We start from the raw sequence: 11,292 nt of genomic DNA on the forward strand, positions 1-11,292 counted from the left end.
AGAAAGAAAGAAAGAAAGAAAGAAAGAAAGAAAGAAAGAAAGAAAGAAAGAAAGAAAGAAAGAAAGAAAGAAAGAAAGAAAGAAAGAAATTGGTTAGACAGGACTCAACCACAGGCGCAACCCTGGAAAAATCCAATAATTTTAACAATCTTCCATGGGCACATACAACATAGAGAGGCCCTAGGAAGTGCCTCAAAAAGGGAGACTTGCTAAGGGGTCTACCTGCTTACTGCATCTACCCACAAAAACTGTGGTAAAACCCTGGGGATAAAGACAAGGGCTAGGCTCTGTGAGAGGACCTCAGGCAGTGGGGAAGCATTGCTCAGGGAGAGACTGTTTGGAATAGACACAAAGAGCCCTGGAAGCTCAGAGGAAGGACTGCCAGCCTGCTCAGCTGGGAGGATTGCAGCCCTCTGGCACTCCCCTGCACTCCTGTGGAAGGGGGAGGAGATCCTGCCCCAACAGCAGAGGCCTGAAGACTTGTGCGACAGAAAAGCTCACAGTACTTAGAAAGTAAACAAAACCGGCCACCCACTCAACCACAGGCCCAACTCCAGGGAGACCTACAACACTTCTAATACATTACACCCCAAATGGGCACACTCCATTATAGAGGGAACACAGGACAGCTGAAGGCTACAAAGATCAACAAGCACCTTGCAGAAACAAGGACTCAATGTGTAACTTGAAGAGACTGAACACCATAAGAGACACCTGACTGTTACCGGCTGAAGAGACAGACATAATTCCACACTGTAGAGGCTGCAAAAATAGCGCAACTGAAGTGTCTGGAATTCCCTCAGCAATTCCAGAAAGAACATCCGGGAAAAATGTCAGTCAACACCATATCTCAGCGAATAGAAAGTTTTAGAAAATACACAACAGGGAAAAGAAGACAATAAAATACCCAAGCAAGTCCACAGGGGAAATTCACCACAAAAAGATCAGTCAGCAGAAAGCACCAAAGAAATAGAAGAACTGCCGAATTAGATAATTCAGAATCATCATGATAAACAAACAAAAAGATGAGAAGGGAAAAAGATAATATTAGGCAAGCCATCAAGGAATCAAAGAATGCAAACAAGGAAATGAATGAAAGAAATGAAAAAGAAAAAAAAGATATGAGATGAGCAATCAACGAACTGAAGAAAGAAAAAGAGACATTAAAAAAGGAAATAGAAGAAATGCAGGCAATGAAAAGGCCACTAGAGGATATAAAGAATGTTGGGAAAAGTAATGAAAACAGAATAAATGAAATGGAAGAACGAATAAGCACCCTCGGAAACACAGAAACAAAGAGAATTAAAAAAGAAAAAGGAAAAAGGGAAAGGAATGAAGAAACACTTGAAGAGCTATCTGACACCATTAGGAAAGGACACTTCAGAGTTATAGGTATCCCAGAAGGTAAGAGAAAGGCCAAGGAATTGAGAAAATATTCAGAGAGATAATAGAAGAGAACTTCCCTAATATGAAGGAGATGAAAGTAGACATTTAAGAAGCAAGAAGAACACCAAACTACCATGATGACAGGAGAAATACAGCAAGACACATTATACTAAAACTACGAAGAATACAAGACAAGGAAAAGATAATGACAATGACAAGAGGGAATGAACAAATAACCCATAAAGGGAAACCGATTCGGATGACATCAGACTTCTCCGAAGAAACACTACGGTCAAGAAGAGACTGGAGGGACATACTCAGCAAACTCCAAAGCATTATTAAATGCCAACCAAGAATACTCTACACTGCGAAGCTCTCCTTCTTCTACAAAGAAAGAATAAGAACATTTTCAGACAAACAAAAACTCCACAATTTCGTCATGAATAAACCTCCACTCTAAAAAATGCTATAAGAAACCCTCAAACAAAAGACCAACAGAAGAATGAACAAGAACAGTTCAAAATAAGGAATAAAAATACAAAAGGACCAAATTGGCAAATGTACCCCCACTCTAAAAAATGCTATAAGAAACCCTCAAACAAAAAACCAACAGAAGAATGAACAAGAACAGTTCAAAATAAGAAATAAAAATACAAAAGGACCAAAATGACAAATGTAGGTACCAGTATATCAATATTATCTCTAAATGTAAATGGCTTAAACTCATCAATAAAAAAGCATAGAGTTGCAGGATGGATTAAAAAACAGAACCCGGCCCTCCCTGGTGGCGCAGCAGGTTAAAGCACAGCACTGAGAATCTGAAGCCAGTTCCGCATGAGTTCGATTCCCGCCTGCCGCCTGCCCCGGAGGAGACCACATGGCGAGCCAGACCTCTCCTGACCCGCCCGCTGCTTCCCTCAGCAGTGTACTTCATCGATCTGCCTGTTCTGCTCCCCACTCTGTCTCTGGTGAAGCCTCTCACCGCCCCTGAGCCTCTGGCCTGTACCCCAGTTCTGTATGAATAAATAAATAAATCTTAAAAAAAAAAAAAAAACAGAACCCAACGTTCTGCTGTCTGCAGGAAACACATCTAACTACAAAAGATAAAAGCAGACTGAAAATAAAAGGATGGAAAACAATCCTACAAGCTACAAGCACATGGACCAAAAAAAGAAGGCAGGAACCGCTACACTTATATCAAATCAAATAGACTTCAAATTAAAAAAGGTTGAAAGAGACACAGAAGGCCACTACATTATGATTAAGGGAAAAAAAAAACAAGCAGAAATAACAATCATCAATGTATATTCAACAAATAAAGGAGCACCAAAATATATCAGGAAACTACTGTCATCCATGAAAATGTATATCAGAGAGAATACATACATAGTAAGAGACTTCAATATGCCACTCTCCACAATGGACAGATCAACAAGACAAAAAATAAGTAAAGACACTAAAGCTCTGAACAAGGACCGGACAACATGGGTCTAACAGACTTCTATAGAATACTGCACCCCAGAAATTCTGAGTACACATTTTTCTCAAATCCACATGGATCATTCTCTAGGACTGACCACATTCTGGGTCAAAAGATAAATATCAATAGATACACTAAGATCAAAATCTACCAAATATTTTCTCTGACCATGAAGGAATCAAACTAGAAATAAACCATATGAAGAAGGCAAGAAACCTGCCTACCACGTGGAGACTGAAACCCACAATGCTGGAGGACCATTGGATCAATGAGATCACAGAAGAAATTAAAAAATACTTGGGAGAAGAATGACAATGGCAACACAAGTCTCCAAAGCTTATGGGACAAACTAAAAGCAGTTATAAGAGGAAACTATATAGCAATACAAACTCACATAAAGAAACAAGAAATAATTCAAAGAAACAACCTAATGCACCACCTTAAAGAACTGAAAAAAAAAATAAAAAATAAATAACCCCAAAGCCATTAGTAAACAAGAAATAATAAAAGTCAAATCAGAAATAAATTAAATGGAAGTTAGGAAAGCCGTCAAAAAAACCCAATGAAACCAAAAGTTGGTTCTTCGAAAAAATAAACAAGATAGACAGGACACTAGCCCAGGCTCACAAAGAAGAAAAAAAAAGAGAGAGAGAGAGAAAGCACAAATAAACAGAATCATAAACGAAAGAAGAGAAATCACAACAGACCCAGCAGAAATCAAAAGAATAATGAGAGGATACTATGAGCAACTGTATGCAAACAAGTTGGACAATTTAACAGAAATGGACAAATTCCTGCAACTCTACAACCACCCAAAGCTAGATAAAGAAGAATTAGAACAACTAAACAGACCAATTACAAGCAAGGAAATAGAAGTAATCAAAACCCTCCCCAAAAATAAAAGCCCAGGAACAGATGGGTTTACAAATGAATATTACCAAATGTTCAGAAAAGAACTAGTGCCTATTCTGCACAGAATCATCCCAAAAAAAAAAATCAAAGAAGGAAAACTACCACATACTTCTACGAAGCCAACATCACACTAATACCAAATTCTAACAAACAAAACACAGAAAAAAAAGAAAACTTCAGACCAATCTCCCTAATGAACACCGATGCAAAAATCCTCAAAAAAAAAATCTTAATCAACAGAATCCAACAGTGCATTAAAGAATAATACACCATGACCAAGTGGGCTTTATCCCAGAAGCACAAGGATGGTTCAACGTCAGAAAATCAATTAACGTAATCCATCACATCAACTGACAAAAGAATAAAACACACATAATCATATCAATTGATGTGGAGAAGGCATTCCACTAAGTTCAGCACCCATTTATGTTTTAGGCCCTCGAAATCCTCGGAATTGAAGGAACACATCTCAACATGTTAAAAGCCATATATGATAAAGTCACAGCCAATATGATCCTCAACAGAGAAAAGCTGAAAGCCTTTCCTTTGAGATCAGGAACAAGAAAAAGGTGCCCACTATCACCACTGCTCTTCAACATAACACTGGAAGTTCTAGTCAAAGCAATAAGACAGGAAAAAGACATACAAGGTATCCAAATAGGGAAAGAAGAAATAAAGCTATCCTTATTTGCAGGCAATATGTTAATTTACATGTAAAATCCAAAAAACTCCACAGAGAAACCAGCAACCAATTTAGCAAGGTAGCAGGACATGAAGGTGAAGGTAGATGGGTAAATTAGTAACAGATCAATTGTGTATTTTGGATGGGGACTAGATTTATGATGAACACATATAGTATGTAGAGATATTAAATTGTAATGTTGTACAGCTGAAAATCATATAATATCTTAAACCAATGTTACATCAAAATTTTTTGAAAATTGTAAGATATCGATTCCCATTCTTTCATGTAATTAGGAGTAGGAAGGCTTGTTACAGAGTTTAGAGCAATGAAATTTAAATAGAATTCTCTTAATTGGGTTCTATAAAGGCTCAAGTCAGGATGATGCATCTTGTCTCTTTCACACTCTGCCTTTCTTATTACTTAGTAAATATGATACATGAAATAGAATATCCATGTTGTCTTGAGAAGATGTTGTTAACAATAGGTGTTCCCTTGAGATGTTAACCATAGCCAAACCATATATCTCCATTGTGAAAAAGATGCTTAACTCTTTTACCTCCAAACTCTTTTCCCTCCAAACACACAGAAAGCTCTATTTCAGCTTTCACTTCTTCACTAATCACCACTATAGGGTAAACGTTGTCATAATCATGTCTGGCAGTTCAGGCTGAGTGTAAGACCAAAAAACACTTAGATTGTTCAGGGTGATACAGGGCAACAAGGGGCACGAACACTGGCCAAAGACACTACCCAAATAGTTTACAGTCACTGTCTGAGTTCTTCACCCACATGCACAGTTGAAAGACTACTCAGGCTTAGGGAACAACAACAAAGTGGGGTTTATTTAAAAAGAAAGTTACTGAGGCCAACAATGTCCTTTATCTCACCTAAAGCAGGGTCCAGTGTTTTTTAGTCCTAAACAAAAGTAACTAAAATGGTGTCTTCCTGCCTCTGAGGATGCAGAGGGCCCCTCTACTGAACAATAGGCCTTATGTCCAAGATGGCCAGGTTCTGACTCTTGAAGACAACAGAAGAAGCAACATGGGATCTCCAGGAGCTGCAGGGTTGTGCCAGCACAGCAACAAATAAGCGATACTCAAAGCAGCAGTTGCAGTTTCTGAACTACATGACAAATGGCCTTACTCACTCAGATCATCAAGGCCCCTGGCTCCATGTCTTCACCCTCTGCCAGGTTGTATGTAATAGCAGCAAAACCTGGAGCAATTTCAGTCACTTGGCTAGTTACAAAGCCTCTGAACTTTTTCTCTCCGAGATTGGCCGCTGGAAGCCTTCACCTTCAGAGGCCCTCAACCTTCTGGAAGATCTGTGTGAGGGGGGGTTCTAAATCTACTGACCCCAGATGCTGAAAGATTCAAAAACCTTGAATCCCAAAGATTAAATGATCCATGCCCCCCTTCTGCAGCTCCTTATATCACTTATTAGTCACCCCATCCCAAAATGCAATACTTTTTAGCAATTACCTCCAGTGGGCTCCATCTGTAACAGTCTTTGGATTCAGCCACAGGGTACAAGGGTAGCAAGGAATCATCTATATATAGACATCTCATGCTTCAGAAAAATCAAATCTCTAATAAAAATTGTTTGGGTGTTCTATTATTCATGGGTAAATATGATGCTTAATTGCAAGCTGTTGTATAGGGGGCTAGGAAATGGAGTTGCTATTGCCTCTTGGTGTGGGCAGATTTAGTGTTACTGATACTACTGATACTGGTACCTGTGCCACTATACTGTATAATGTTGTTTGTGATTATGCCAATGTAAATGGTTTGTCCAATATTTACCATAAATATGGTGATAAATACTAAAAGTGGAGAATGTAGCCAGGGACTGAGGCCAAGGACTGTTGCTGGTGGTGCTCCTCCCTAAAGGGGCTGATAGCCTCAGGGAAATGTTAAAAAACTATAGATTTTGAGGAGGGGCTACCTTGAGAGGAAGTACAAGTGACTGAAAAGAGGGAAATAGAGGGAGAAGGAGGAAGGTTGTTGTTTGTCCAGACTCCAGGATTCAAATGTGAGTTCCAGGTTTGGAGTTGCTTCAAAATTTTGGGGTCCAGTGGATTTGAGTTGCGGAACCAGGTTGATCCAGAGGCCAGAGGAAGAGGCTTTGCAAGTAGCCAAGTGACTGAAGGATACAGCCTGGCTTAGCTGCATGAATGAGGCCTTTTGTTGAGTCATTTTGGTGACTGTGGCTGCTCTTCTGAGTGTCCCTCATCTGGTGCTGTGCTAAAGCATCTTGCAGCTCTGGGAATGTCTCCTGTTGTGTTTTCTGTTGTCTTCATGAGTGGGAACCTGGCCTGGAGTCTGGTTACAGTGTGCCCCAAGTCAGCAGAAGTAGGAAAACGCCATCTTAGATATGTGGTCTGTTGTTTTGGAGAGGAACTGCACACCCTCAGTGGTGGGAAGACAACATCATAACAGTCTTTGTGCAGGACTGAACAGTACTGGACACAACTTTGGATAAATTAAACAGCTATTATTGGTCTCAGTAACTTTTGTTTATCCCATTTGTTAAATAAATCCCTTTGATTCTGTTTCCTGAGCCTGAGTCTTGCAATTATGCATGCACGTGAAGAAACCACACAGTACTTGCTAAAGTATTTGGTAAGTGGGCCCTTTTCCAGTTTAGGGTCCCCTGCCATCCGGTATCATTACCAGGAAAAGGAGAAATCTGCATAATTCTTTAACCTCTTGGTAAGGATGAATTTTCCTGGAGAATGTGATTGTTTGAAAATTGGAGAAGTTGTCAGGTCTAATTGTAAAAAACACATATATTATTTATATTTCAGGAGGTTACTTCCCTCTAGATTGTCGAGCAAGTGGAAATATTCTTGGAATATGTCTGATATGTATTTAAATCTAGGCACTTTGAGAGTTTGCATAAGGCAGAAAATTTGTGTTCACTTTATTTTATCACTCATCCTGGCTCTGAACTGGGCAGACATAAACCAGAAAATATGTAGCAGTTTTAGTTTTTCCGACCCTCTGTAATCTGTACTTCCTCCATGTACTCCCAACATCTGCCTCCTAGATAGAAGCCCAGCTTCCTTGGACTAACTATGACATGGATACCCTAGAACTTACTCAGTATTCAAAACTCCAACAGGCTGTCTCAAAGGAAGTGAAACAAATAAGGGTAAGTGTGAGGGTTAAGGTAGGACTTGAGCCAAATCTCAGTATTTCACATAAGCTAAAATTAAATCCAAACACACTCAAGCCATGTATCTAAAGGGATGCAAGTCAGTCAACAAATATACAGACCACATACTGCCATTTATAATATCCCATCAAACCATATTGTTATGATATAAAATTCTTATTGCATATTCTTATGGAAACCATAGTCTTATAATTTCTCTCATTGAGACCAAATAGAGCCATAGAATCCATTTCAACATGATGTACCAAGAAGCCACAATTATTGAACTTGCTATCACATTAAACATGATCTATGTGTCACTCTGGGATGAGTTATGAAGGGATAATCTGACCATGACTCAGTGATGTAGACAGTGAGGATCAAGACAAAAACAAAACGATTAAAAAAGAGTACAGAAATGTGGGCTTCAGAAATCATCTCAGCCAGAGATGTGAAATACAAAAGGTTTGTGGAAGATAACTGAGATTTAAGATGAAGCAAGGTAGAAACGTTAGGGTTACTGATCTGTGAAGAAAATGAATTAAAATCTATTTTAAAGGCTATTTTTTTGCCTTCTAAATGTTGTTTCTCACCACTAGGGCATCTTGCAAAAAATAGATGGGCCTTGCATTTGCAACAATGTATCAGTTATGTGGCTATGGGCAGTCAATATCCTAACAGGGCTTAGGCCGTAGACAACTAGTCTCTGTTGCTCTGCCTGCCTGCCTGCCTGTGTATAATATGATCTCAGCATTAAAGGACTACAAAATCCGCCCAAGACTGCAATTTTCTTTTCATCCTCAAAACTGGCAATGAACCTACCCGGCCTGGAATGGTTGCACAATATGATCCAATCTAAATAAAACCCCCCCTCAGCAGTGCTTTCCTCACAGGACCTTCTGGAGATAATGCCTCTGAGGAAAACAAGGTTGAAAGTCAAATCACAGAACTGTGATATTGGGACAATGGAGAGCTGGAAAAAAAATAAATAAATGAGACAAAGAAATTAATGGTTACTAGCTTGTGTATGGCCCAGTTTGAAGGCATTTTCATTCATACCATTCCTGCTTCTAGTCTACCTCCAATGGACACTGGACTATAACTCTCTTAATTCCTCAAAACCTTTTTCAACTGGCTCCTGTACCCATGGGCCCTTGATACCAACCTATTGTATATGTTTTGCTCCTTCAGTATCCTTGGTACCTATTGATGTGGATATTCCATTCTGTTTTCAAGCTCTGAGGCTGGTTCTGAAAACAATCTGTTCAACTGCTCTTTAGAAGGATGCCTCCCCAAAGGGAACTCAGTTCTCATGCTAGTCTTGGGAAAATATATGTTTATAAGACATAATCTTTTTTGAGGCCTGCAAAATACACCAAAGTTTTCTCAGAAACTTTTCAAAAAGAGGCTCCTGTATTAGCCGAAGCAATATCCTTTGTTAAACCCTGAAATATCTTTAACCAATGAGTAGCCCAACTTTCTGAGATTGGGCAGATGTTTGTTTGCATTGTTTTTTACTTTCTCAGTGTGAACATCATATTCTCCTGGAACAATTGTTGCCTTTCTTGCCTAAATTGGATTATTTTTGTTGTCCTCTTTTTGTTTCAGGATCTGTTGTCTTTAAACGTTACAAAGTTGCTGTCACTATTTTCTCAGCAAGCATTTGATCTTACTTTAACCAATTCTCCTGGTTTTAGGCTCTTCTAGCTCCAAATTCCAAAGTTGGACATGCAGATTATGTTCTCTGCCACAGTAATAATAACATATGTGTAAATAGAACAATAAAGCTTTTAAAGCATGCATGTGCATAATTTATTTTAATCATTTCATGTTAAATAAATAGATCAGAGATTATTATTCTCATTTCTTAAAAGAAAAAAATTGTATTGCAAAGACAGACTGACTCGTGGAAGGACACGTTGTATAATTAAGTGACTCTCACTCTAATTTCTTTTCTACTTTGCAATAGGCCTCTTGGTCAGGGTAGCTTACACTCATAGTAGGATCAGCCTTCTCCTGACTTCTCTTTTTCTCAAAACCTAGGAGCTGTCATCCTTAAAGCCCATATGGCCTCCAGCAGATAAGACTTCCAGTGATTGGTGACAGGCCTCACTCTCTGGTCCATTCCATTAAAAGCGTTCTGTCTGAGTCCCTAGAGACATGCAAAACTCTGTGGTATGTGATACTGCAGTTAAAATCTGCTTCGCATTTGCAGTTTGCAGACTGCAAATCCCAAAGCATTGATTTGGGACTTATGACGCATGAGAATGCTTATGTGTGCCTACAGTCAAAGAAAATGGCAATACTCTGAGTGCCAGTTTCCTGAACAAGACAGGGAAGATGTATTTCAAACAGGAATTTAAGAGATGGAAGCATGTGGGAAAGTGTTCATTGAGACCCAGTTTACTCCAATATCCATGTGAGACAAAACAGAGGCTCAGAAAGATGAAAGGATCTAGCTGAAGTTCTACTATAAATATTTGACAGTGGTTGGACTTGAACTTAGTCATTGCGCCTCCATAGCTGGAAATCTCCACTGTTGTGCATTGGCATGCTATGTACCTGTGAAGGAAAGTTTCCTATTCTGGTTCACTGCCTTCTTTCCTTGAGTCAAGGCCTACATTGTTCAAGTTTCAAGTTCCCAAGAAAAATTTGGTAAGCAGGAATTAAGGAGCAGTGCAAAATGACTGCTTTGTTCCTATGTACATGATCAATGAGAGAGGATGAGGCCGTCCACTTCTAACTTGCTCAGACAAAAAGCAGTTTCTGCTGGCTTTCAGGTTAACTTAATTTATATCACTTTAAACCATTTAATAATTAATTTATAATGTCCTGACTCCAACATCCAAAGGATGGAATTTCCAATGACTTGACTTTGTAAGTAAAATGAACAACAACCAAATCTTAGCAATTTCATTCCCTATGGCCTAAACTAGAGAGTCTTCCAACTGCTTGTTGCTTAAATGTCTGAAAGCAGTTGCTCTGAGGTCCTAAATAAGCCTCCCACTTGTGAACTTTGCAGTCATTGAAGTCTCCATAATTTCTGAGGAGAGGAGCTGCTGACCATTCTTCCAGTGCAAGGCTATGAAGGCCAGAACTAATTCTCATTTGATTTTGCAGTGGAACATAAACTTCTAACTTGTTCCTTGGAACTGGTGAACATAAACATTCCAGGTGACTGCTGTCCTTTCCTGACTAGGTTTATACTCAGTTGTTTAATTAAATGTGATGAAGAGAGATTGTGGGCTAGAAGTCAAGAGGTAAAGATTATAACCTTAGACAAGTCTCTTTTCCTTTCTCAGTCTTGCTTTCCACATTACTACACTAAGAGGTAGGTTATCTACTATCTATGAGACATTTCTATTTATGATACACTTTTGGGCCTTATACAGATTCAGGCTTTTTTTTTTTTTTAAAGATTTATTTATTTGTACATACAGAACTGGGGTACAGGCCAGAGGCTCAGGGGCGGTGAGAGGCTTCACCAGAGACAGAGCGGGGAGCAGAACAGGCAGATCGACGAAGTACACTGCTGAGGGGAGCAGCGGGCGGGTCAGGAGAGGTCTGCCTCGCCATGTGGTCTCCTCCGGGGCAGGCGGGATTTGAACTCATGCGGAAGTGGTTTTAGCTTCTCAGTGCAGTGCTTTAACCCGCTGCGCCACCAGGGAGGGCC

Source organism: Condylura cristata, unplaced genomic scaffold (assembly GCF_000260355.1).
Source record: "Condylura cristata isolate star-nosed mole 26May11 unplaced genomic scaffold, ConCri1.0 scaffold00043, whole genome shotgun sequence".
NCBI classification, from domain to species: Eukaryota; Metazoa; Chordata; class Mammalia; order Eulipotyphla; family Talpidae; genus Condylura; species Condylura cristata.